Here is a 10405-nt window from a genome sequence, read left to right on the forward strand (position 1 = left end):
CAGCACAGCATTACTTGGCAGTAATTCTCAAACTGCTGGATGAAAATGACCAGATGCTGGAGAAGGAAATGGCAAGCCACTCCAGTATTCTTGCCTGAGAAATCCCATGGACGGAGGAGCCTAGCAGGCTACAGTCCATGGGGTCTCAAGGAGTTGGACATGACTGAGCAACTAAACAATAAGAGCAGCATTAGAATAAACATTTGTCTTCCTTCTTGAAGCTGCTTAGTACCCTCCACCTGCCCCCTGCATGGCAGAATGAGAGCCTGGATTCATCATCAAGATTAACCATGGTCAGATTATTTTGCTTTCCTTTATGAAGCATATTTCCAGTTTTCAGGAAGAAAATGGCTATAAGCTGTTCTTTATAAACCCACTGGCACAGAAATAGTTCAGAATTAAACCATTTCCCTTTAGTTGATATATGTTGAGCTAGATATCGGGCAGTTTTAGTAAGCTTACTATAGTTTTAAGTTCAGAACAGTTGGCAGAGTGTTCAGTGCATAAAAGCACTGAATCTCATTTCTCCACCATCCCAAAGCATTCCTTTTATTTGTAATACTATTTTAATGAGTCACTGGATCCTGCTGTTCCCTAGGTAGAATGTTTCATCTTAGAGTGCTGATATAAAATCTCTCTGCTGCCAAATGAAAAAATCCCAACCCCAGTCCTCTAGAAACTACGCACTGACCAAATGTGGCTGCAGGGTGGCTTGGGGCCAAAGGAGAGGTTTGGAATTTAGGTAGAATTTGAAACCTCTTCGTTCTACAGCATTCTTTGCCTACACGTACTGTATCTCTGATGCACTTCAGATTTGTATCTCTATCTTTGCCTACATGTACTGTATCTTTGATGCACTTCAGATTTATCTTTCATTTCCTCCCAGCAGAGAGGGAATTAAGTAAACATGTTTTTTCTTTACTTTGCGTACTGACTGGCTAACTGGCCTTACTGATCAGCCTCCTAGAACCAACCACAGATAGCTTGACCCGTGTCAGCAGTTTGGCTTGCCCTCGGTTCTCAAGCACCTGTCAGACTGCTTAAGAAATAGCTTTTCCTGGAGTTCACTATTCTTGACTTTATAGAAGTGACTTCATTTGAGATATACCCATATATAGAAATGTTTGAGGTTTTGATAGTATTCTTTGCATTCCATACAGAGGCGTAACATTAGAAAAGGATATAGCGCTGCGTTAATTTTCTTACTTCTTCATTTGCAAGGTTCTGGAACATTATAAGGTTTTCACATTTGCATTGATCCTGTTTTTCTTCCAAAGGACTTCCTAAGAAAGCAGATGGAAAGTGTTCACCTCTATAACCCACCAGACTTTGCAGACACACTGTGATAGGACTGAATCAGCACATGGAGGAAACCATAATGAAAGCAATGTTCAACTTCTTCCACGTGGCAAGATCCAGTAGATAATAGCAAAGAGCTGTATATGTGTCCACTGCTGAAGTGGCTTTTATTGTGGACTGCGGGAAGGTTGCTGCAGTTTCTTCTCATTTATTTTTTTAGTTCTCCTTTTTCTTAAGTTCTTCTCTTCCCCACCCCACCTACCGCCTACTTGCTCCTTTCCTGTCCTCCCTTAAGCTGAGTTTGTTGGCAAGTTGAGAGGCTTGATAGCAAGCTACCTAATAGTAATATTTTACTTGGAATTACCTGAGGATTTTGTCGAATGGAAAACTTTTTGTGTAGCCCGTGCAAGATTGTCTTCTTCAAACAGATATCTGTGTTGCACTGCAAAATTAGAACAGGAAAGTAGGTCTCGGATATTTATGGTGACTGGCTCAGATTCTGTAAAGAGAAAGAAAACTGAAGTCAAACCTGTTTAACATGGTTGTGGTTATAAAACAGCCATCAGCTGTCAGAGTAGGGTACTTGTTATTCCTAGAATGAGGTACATAGCTTTACTTTAGGACATACTATGGCAGAAAGACCATCAGCAGAGAGGCTCTTAGCAACTATGGCTAAAAAAGGGTAGAGTAAATGTTTCCTATGTGATGGAGGGGGAAAAGCCATAGTTAACGTAATTCAAATCTTTCTTACTTACACTTCATTTGTCTGAGGGGAAACCATGGTGGAAGCAGCCACTGAAGATTCTAAAAATATTGCTTTTAAAAAACAAAAAACAAAAAAAACAAAAAAAAAAAAGAAAATGACCAGATGCATATGCATCTCTTTGGAATTTGCTAGAAATGTAGATTCTTGACTCCCAGCCATACCTACTGAATCAGTTCCCCAGTATCTTATGTTTTAACCCTTTCAAAGGATCCTCAGATAGCTGCAGCTTGAGAATCACTTAGATTCTCAGCGATAGCTTAGAGGTGAACAAGAACTTGTATCACACTGCCTAAGTTTGAAGCATAGTTCTGCTACTCACCAACTATTAATATTTTGATCTTGAGGAAGTTATCTGACTTCTCTTTGTGCCTTAGTTTTCTCATTTACAACTTGTGCATAATTGGTGTAGACCTATGACTACCTCATCTAGCTTTGAGAAGACAGTTAATACAGATTCTACAGATAACTGACATTTATTACTGTATATATTACTACTAGAAAACTATCTTTATTAGACAATAGACTCCAAATCCTATTTCTCTGCTACAATCCTAGCACCCTCAATAATTCTGGTACATAGTACTCACGTATTTTTTGAATGAATGAATAGTATCATGGGCATAAATATAGCTATATTTCATGTATTTGGCAAAGAGCATCTTGATTCCCATATTCCTTTTGAATAAGTTTGAAAGTCACTGTTCAGAAATGCATATCGAAACAAAGAAGGATCAAAGAAATAGAGAAAAAATATGACATATCAATGTAGAATACCATTTGGCATTCTACATATCTGGCATTGGTAGTCAGAGTAGCAACCATAATAATTTCATTTATTTACGACTTTAGTGTGTTTGTCACTGAGTCATGTCTGACTCGTTGAGACCCCATGGACTGTAGCCTGCCAGGCTCCTCTGTATCCATGGGATTTTCCAGGCAAGAATACTGGATTGGGTTGCCATTTCCTTCTCCAGGGGATCTTCCCAACCCAGGAATCGAACTGGGTCTCTGCCATTGCAGGCAGGTTGTTTACTCTCTGAGTCACCAGGGAAGCCCATTTAGGAGTCTACATTTTATCAAGGTAATTCACATATATCATCTCATCTAATTATTATACAATTGTGTGAGCAAGATATTACATGATTTCAATTTCACTGGAACTAGAGACAGAACTGAGGTTCAGAGAATTAATTAGGGGGTAATGCCTGGGAACTTTCAGATGTTCAAGCTGGTTGTAGAAAAGACAGAGGAACCAGAGATCAAATTGCCAACATCTGCTGGATCATTGAAAAAGCAAGAGAGTTCCAGAAAAACATCTATTTCTGCTTTATTGACTATGCCAAAGCCTTTGACTGTGTGGATCACAATAAACTGGAAAATTCTGAAAGAGATGGGAATACCAGACCACCTGACCTGCCTCTTGAGAAACCTATATGCAGGTCAGGAAGCAACAGTTAGAACTGGGCATGGAACAACAGACTGGTTCCAAATAGGGAAAGGAGTACATCAAGGCTGAATATTGTCACCATGCTTATTTAACTTCTATGCAGAGTACATCATGAGAAATGCTGGGCTGGAAGAAGCACAAGCTGGAATCAAGATTGCTGGGAGAAATATCAATAACCTCAGATACGCAGATGACATCACCCTTATGGCAGAAAGTGAAGAGGAACTAAAAAGCCTCTTGATGAAAGTCAACGAGGAAAGTGAAAAAGTTGGCTTAAAGCTCAACATTCAGAAAACGAAGATCATGGCATCTGGTCCCATCACTTCATGGAAAATAGATGGGGAAACAGTGGAAACAGTGGCAGACTTTATTTTTGGGGGCTCCAAAATCACTGCAGATGGTGATTGCAGCCATGAAATTAAAAGACGCTTACTCCTTGGAAGGAAAGTTATGACCAACCTAGATAGCATATTCAAAAGTAGAGACATTTCTTTGCCAACAAAGGTTCGTCTAGTCAAGGCTATGGTTTTTCCACTGGTCATGTATGGATGTGAGAGCTGGACTGTAAAGAAAGCTGAGCGCCAAAGAATTGATGCTTTTGGACTGTGGTGTTGGAGAAGACTCTTGAGAGTCCCTTGGACTGCAAGGAGATCCAACCAGTCCATTCTAAAGGAGATCAGTCCTGGGTATTCTTTGGAAGGAATGATGCTAAAGCTGAAACTCCAATACTTTGGCCACCTGATGTGAAGAGTTGACTCATTGGAAAAAACCCTGATGCTGGGAGGGATTGGGGGCAGGAGGAGAAGGGGACAGAAGAAGAGATAGCTGGATGGCATCACCAACTCGATGGACATGAGTTTGAGCGATCTCCGGGAGCCGGTGATGGACAGGGAGGCCTGGCGTGCTGCGATTCATGGGGTTGCAAAGAGTCAGACACGACTGAGTGACTGAACTGCACTGAACTGATTGCCTGCAAAAGAACTTAGAGAGGGAAAAGGAATAGGAAGGCAAAGTCTCAGACTCCAGTGTAGTTCTGACCTCTGTGAAAATGAAGGAGGATCAATCTGAGAGAAAGAGACTTGGGAATACTACTCTGAGATAGTGTCAGCCGGTCCAATAGGGAACTCTTGTGCGATGACACCCATGCAAGAGCTTGTCTTGGGAAAAATGCCCAGGCCGATGGTCAATTCATGGTGCACTTGCCATTGTCCTGGACTGGAAAACTGAGGTGGTTCCTGAAGTCACTGCAACCGGAGTCTGTCAGCAAACTGCACTCCTGTGACACCTTCTGTCTTGAAGAGAAATAGGAGTAAGGTACCACCTTGGTGGCTACAGTGGGCCACTTCTATTTAAAATAAGAGGTTGAGCCACAAGAGTAAAAAGAGAGCTGAATTATTTGTTCAGATCTTGTGATGCCCCAAGTGCCATACTCTGCTTTTCTCCTTCTGATCTCCTAGGCAGATGTCAAAACTCTCTCTTCTGTGACCTTATGTTCCTGTGTTCACAGTTCACTATCATCATTTTATTGGCCGCCTTTTCCACTAGAGTCCATGCTCTATATGGACTCTATGGACTATTATTTTGCATCTCAAGATTTTGTCAGTTAGCCAACTCATTCATCCTCTCAATAAAATTAATGAAAGAAAGGAAGGGAGGAAGATAAGCAAGAGGAAAGGCAGAAGGTTTTACACCTTTACAGAAGGCAGAAGGATTAGCTTTCTGTGCATGAAAACTCAACTGATGAGAGCTTATCCGGGAAAGATCACAGAGTTGCTTAATAATGCTGCATAGGCTGGTTGATTGCACTCTGCCAATATTTCACAGACTTTTTGTTCTTGGCATCCCTTTACATTCTTAAAGATTATGAGGACTCCAAAGAGCTTTATATGGATTATATCTGGCAGTGTTAACTCCATTAGGATGAAAGTAAAAAAAAAAAAAAAATTAACAATTGACTTACTCATTTAATAATAATAAAATGAAAGTGGCACTCTAAAATATAGCATGAAAAAAATCAGAAGAGTTACATTGTTTTACAGTTTTGCAAACTCTATTGCCTGGCTTAATTGATGGATGCTGTATTATCTGTTCCTCTACTCCATTTGTTATGATACATTGTTTCGGTTGCAGTATGTGAAGAAAATACAGTATTATACAGACTTAATACTTGAAAAAGGAATAACCTGTCAACCCATGAAGGAGTCTCATGAATCCCCTGGCTCCTTGGACCACATTCTGAGAACTTCTTCACCAGAATAATTTTACATTCTGAGATTCTCTCACTGTCAACTACTGAAAAGTGTGTGCCCTTGGTCATGAGGTGAATAGGGGCAAGCAGAGATGTGGTTATGTGACCACGGACACAATTCCAACCATGGAAAACATCCACTCAAGCACATTCCAGTGTCTTTTTCCAGGGGTAGGAATATTGGAGGTTTACTTAGTTAAGATACAGAAAAGAAGGAAGTTACCTTGAATTTGATGCAATGTGAGCTGGTGAAAGTGAAGAGGAACTCAAAAGCCTCTTGATGAAAGTGAAAGTGGAGAGTGAAAAAGTTGGCTTAAAGCTCAACATTCAGAAAACGAGGATCATGGCATCCCACCACTTCATGGGAAATAGATGGGGAAACAGTGGAAACAGTGTCAGACTTTATTTTTCTGGGCTCCAAAATCACTACAGATGGTGACTGCAGCCATGAAATTAAAAGATGCTTACTCCTTGGAAGGAAAGTTATGACCAACCTAGATAGCATATTCAAAAGCAGAGACATTACTTTGCCAACAAAGGTCTGTCTAGTCAAGGCTATGGTTTTTCCAGTGGTCATGTATGGATGTGAGAGTTGGACTGTGAAGAAGGCTGAGCACCGAAGAATTGATGCTTTTGAACTGTGGTGTTGGAGAAGACTCTTGAGAGTCCCTTGGACTGCAAGGAGATCCATCCAGTCCATTCTGAAGGAGATCAGCCCTGGGATTTCTTTGGAAGGACTGATGCTAAAGCTGAAACTCCAGTACTTTGGCCACCTCATGCGAAGAATTGACTCATTGGGAAAGACTCTGATGCTGGGAGGGATTGGGGGCAGGAGGAGAAGGGGATGACAGAGGATGAGATGGCTGGATGGCATCACTGACTCAATGGACGTGAGTCTTAGTGAACTCCAGGAGTTGGTGATGGACAGGGAGGCCTGGTGTGCTGCGATTCATGGGGTCGAAAAGAGTCGGACACAACTGAGTGACTGATCTGATCTGATCTGAGCTGGTGAAGGTAGAAAAATAACAATTATGTTTTCTATTTGAATAGTTCATCATTATTTGCACAGTACATTCACATATTGTGTCAATATGATAGTAATCTCCCAGATAGTATTACTCCCATTTTAGAGATAAGAAAAATGGGACTTAGAAAGGATAAGTGACTTTTCTGTGGTCAAACTGCCAGTGAGTATAGATCTGATAACCAATGAAAAGCCTCCATTTTTAAGTTAGAGTGTTAGAATGAAATTAAACACGTGAAGCTTTGCCTGCTTGGGTGAGAGTCAGATACAAAATTAAGAGAAAGAAAAGTTCTACAGCAGATGCATGCTGATGCAACTGTGAAACTAAGAATTGCTGAGGTAGTCTCTACTGTTGATCCTGTTCTCAGTTCACTATTTCCTTCTGTTAAATAAACCGTGTTTTTGAAATGAGAATTTTGAGAAGCTTTACTTTTTACTGATACACCAGGATTATCCTGTAGGTCAGGGGTCCGCAACTCGCAGGCCATAGACCAGCACACACAGCAGGAAGTGAATGGCAGATGAGCAAGCTGCACCTCCTCTGTGTTTACAACTGCTCCCCATAGCTCACATAACCACCTGAGCTCAAGAAAACAAGCTCAGGGCTCCCACTGGTTCTGCACTATGGTGAGCTGTATAATTGTTTCATCATCCATCACAATTAATAATAATAGAAATAAAGCACACAATAAGTATAATGTGCTTGAATCATCCTGAAACCACCCCCAACACCAGCACATACATATCCACACCACCCCCCGCCCCCACCTGGAAAGATTGCTGCTGCTAAGTCACTTCAGTCGTGTCCGACTCTGTGCGACCCCATAGACAACAGCCCACCAGGCTCCCCCGTCCCTGAGATTCTCTAGGCAAGAACACTGGAGTGGGCATGGAAAGATTGTCTTCCACGAAACCCAGCCCTGGGGATGGCTGCTATAGGTCACACAAAGGGAGAGCAACCCTAGAGACCCAATAAATAGTGAATGTCTCCACTTTCCTCCTTTCCCGCCAACACCACTCTGGGCCAATAGGCTATCATTTCTTCCTGGTCGATCAAATTTACCTTCTAGTTTCATCCACTGTTTCTTGAATTTATGAAAGCCAGGAACTTAAGTGTCGTCCTTGACTCATCCTCCCTCCCAGGGCCCCCACCCAAGCTGATCTGCCAATTTATCATACAAAGTTTGTTTTACTTGAACCATTTTTTTATTATTGAAATGTAAACCATATCAAGGTACTCCCAATGTTGACAAGTGGAATACTTCACAATAGGTTACTTGCGTCATCTTCGAATAAAATTCTATAAGATCCTGTACAATATGCCCAACTTATTCCTTCATCCCCCTAATTGTGTCAGGAAACTCTGCCTTCTGTTAATCCTCAAACCTTCTAGATTTTCTGTCTCCATTACCTTTGTGCTTTATCGTCCTCTCTGCCTGAAATAATTTAGTCAGCTTTCCCCGCGACCTGTCATTCTCACTGTATGAAATTCTCACTGATAAATATTTTATCCCTGCAGGAAGGGATCCTCTAATCATGCTATCTGAAGTGGTCTTCTCTAGCTCTTCATTTTATTGCTGTTTCTACAATGATAAATGCCTATATTTATTACACTTTCTTGTTTATTGTGTATCTGCCTCACCGGAACAGAAGCTCCATGAGGTTTGGGCCTCGTCTGTCTTGTTCACCACTGTGTCACCAGGACATAATAGATGCTCAATAAATATTTATTAAATGTTGATTGAAACCACTTACTCTACAACTTTGACAATCAGGTTTATGATGTCAGCTTATTTTCAGCTTATTTTGGTGAAAGTCATTCAGTCATGTCCGACTCTTTGAGGGCCCATGGACTATACAGTCCATGGAATTCTGCAGGCAAGAATACTGGAGTGGGTAGCCTTTCCCTTCTCCAGGGGACCTTCCCAACACAGGGATCGAACCCAGGTCTCCCACATTACAGGGGATTCTTTACCAGCTGAGCTATGAGGGAAGCCCTTTCAACGTATTAAAATGAAGTATTTTAAACAACCCCATATCATCACCAGGGTTAGTAATGTGATTCTTGGGAAATGAATGCAGTTTCTCAACTTGGAGAAACTGATAGTCTTGACCTTTAGATCAGTCTCAAATTTTCACGGGGCAAATATGTCACCCGATAAATGTTTATATTTCTCATCTCATGCTGTTCACTTTCAGAGATATTCAGCTTGTAAGGGACCAACTTTGCAGCCCCAGCAATATCTAAAATTTTGAGTTTATATACCTGTGTGGATTAGCTTCGAAGTTGTAGACACTGACCTGGAACTATTTCATATGCTATCAGCAGGTCAGGGGGTAAGCACACGGAGGACAAGAGGACCATGTCTTGCTGTTCTGTCGCTCAGTCGCGTCCGACCTCTGCGACCGCATGGACTGCGGCACGCCGGGCCTCCCTGTCCATCACCATCTCCCTAAGTTTGCTCAAACTCATGTTCGTTGAGTCAGTGATGGCATCCAACCATCTCATCCTCTGTCACCCCCCTTCTCCTCTTGGCACTTTATTTCCAAAGTTTTGCAGTTCAGTTTGACTCCCCTTCTTTCTCTAGGTTATTGCCAAAAGGGAAACATGAAGTCAAGGTAAATTCTAAAATAGCAAGCTGTAGAGAGTCTTGGCATGAAGATAGCCAAACCAGCACAGGGTGGCTGATTTAAAGGTCAAGACTATCAGTTTATTCACATTGAGAAAGTGCATTCCTTTACCAAGAATTACATTATTTACCCAGGTAATGATATGGGAATGTTTAAAATATTTCATTTTGATAGGTTGAAAATAAGCTGAGATTATCATTACTTTTTACTTATTTAATTGACAAGATCAAACTGATTTATGCATTTCTCTCATTTTTTAAACTAATAGTAGTTCTTAGAATTTAAAAATAGTTAAATATTTAAATAAATTAGTTCAGATTTAGTTAATGTAACAACTTGAGCCAAAAAGCTCTCAAATTTATCGTCATTTTCATTTGTTCCTATTCCTTCTTTTTTTAAAATCCCTTCTTAATCATATTTGTGTTTTTGTTATATGAGATAGTAAAACTCAATAAATTACATTAAATATATTTTGCCATTTGCTACAGATTTTTCCCATTTCCATCTATACTCTGCCAAGAAAGGCAACTTTTGTTCCCTCCCTGGTGTGAACACTTCCAAATTTTCTGCTAAAATTACCCAGTCATTTACAAATATGAATAAGAAACAAGGCACATATGTTCAAGGGTACAGATTCTAGATACAGAATGCCATGATTTGAATCTTAATATCACTTCTTACTATGTTCAGAAAAGCTATTTATATTCTCTGACTCAGTTTCCTTGTTAGCAAAACTGGGATTAATAATAGGCCCTCCCTCATAGGGATGTAGTGAAGTTCTGACTGAGTTAAAAGGTGAAATGCTTAGAACAATGCTGTCAACTACTTTTCATTCTTTCTTTCATTCTCTTCAACCTCATTTCATTCTTAATGAAGTTCTTTCATTCTTAAAAATACATTAGAGAGATCTCTTCACAGCAAGAAATTAAATTCATTTTAAGGAAAATAGCTGCATGGTACTTTCCAGGTGGCACAATGGTAAAGAATCTG

General features: G+C 40.5%; 1 long non-coding RNA gene across 1 annotated transcript; it reads right to left on the reverse strand.

Annotated features, from left to right (window-relative positions):
* Window positions 1-1058: 1058 nt before the first annotated feature.
* On the reverse strand, window positions 1059-1998 carry LOC147342573 (uncharacterized). Its single transcript, XR_015157448.1, has 2 exons — window positions 1664-1998; window positions 1059-1283 (listed from the first exon to the last, which is right to left on the reverse strand). It is a non-coding gene; the product is annotated as an uncharacterized LOC147342573 (long non-coding RNA).
* Window positions 1999-10405: the final 8407 nt, after the last annotated feature.

Source organism: Bos grunniens, chromosome 29, assembly GCF_055505025.1.
Source record: "Bos grunniens cultivar Pamir isolate PY7600 chromosome 29, Bosgru_T2T1.0, whole genome shotgun sequence".
Taxonomy (NCBI): domain Eukaryota; kingdom Metazoa; phylum Chordata; class Mammalia; order Artiodactyla; family Bovidae; genus Bos; species Bos grunniens.